Below are 1,043 nucleotides of genomic sequence, written 5' to 3'. Positions count from 1 at the left end.
GGGGATTGACAAGGCGGTTGTCAAATCCCCGGGCGAGCAGTTACATCCGCCCTCACAGCCCGGGGAGTGGCAGCTAAAGCACCCAATCGGAGATCGGCCAGTTGATGTTGTGCCCGCCCCCGCCCTCTCCCCAAACCGCTTCAGTGACGGAGCGCGAGGCCAATGAGCCAAAGAACAACTACGCCCGCCTACCCTCGCGTCAGATTGAGTGACAAAAAGGCAGACCAACCGTATCGGGCAACCTAGGCCGAACGACAGCATTTCTCACCAATCCTCAGCCGCGAGATACACCCGCCCACCGAACAGCTTGAATAACAGCATCACTGACCAATCACCTCGTGCGAATCCACTACCACCCCCTTTGCCCCCATGCTGTTGCCATGGCGAGTGAGTGCCCCGGCCTCTAGGCTAGGCCTGGAGAGAATCTAGGCTCGACCCGGCCACGTGAAACCATTACCTCGCTCTCAAGCTCTCACTAGGCCTTGCAGATCCTACTGTCACCCCTCACGGGACGCCATGTTGTAATGCTCACATGACACTATTCCTCAATGCCACCGAGGGGCCTGGAAACCACCTAAAAACTGCTGCCTGCCATCCTGGGTGGGGGCCTCGAAACTGCAAAATGCCATCCCGGGGGCCTCGAAACCACACATTGTAATCCCCGGGAGCCTAGAAACCATCCACTGCCATCCCGGGAGCCTTGAAACCACACATTGTAATCCCCGGGCGCCTAGAAACCATCCACTGCCATCCCGGGAGCCTTGAAACCACATATTGTAATCCCCGGGTTCCTAGAAAACATCCACTGCCATCCCGGGAGCCTTGAAACCACACATTGTAATCCCTGAGGGCCTAGAAACTATCCACTGCCCTCCCGGGAGCCTTGAAACCACACACTGTACTCCCCGGGGGCCTAGAAACCATCCACTGCCATCGCATGGGCCTCGAAACCACCTGCTGCCAACCCGAGGGCCTCGAAATTGCCTGCTGCAATCGCAGGGGCCTTGAAACCGTCCGCTGCAATCGCGTGGGCCTCAAAACTG

Source organism: Chrysemys picta, chromosome 24, assembly GCF_011386835.1.
Source record: "Chrysemys picta bellii isolate R12L10 chromosome 24, ASM1138683v2, whole genome shotgun sequence".
Classification (NCBI taxonomy): domain Eukaryota; kingdom Metazoa; phylum Chordata; order Testudines; family Emydidae; genus Chrysemys; species Chrysemys picta.
The sequence above is the reverse complement of the archived record's forward strand: the minus strand, read 5'-3'. Positions refer to the sequence as shown.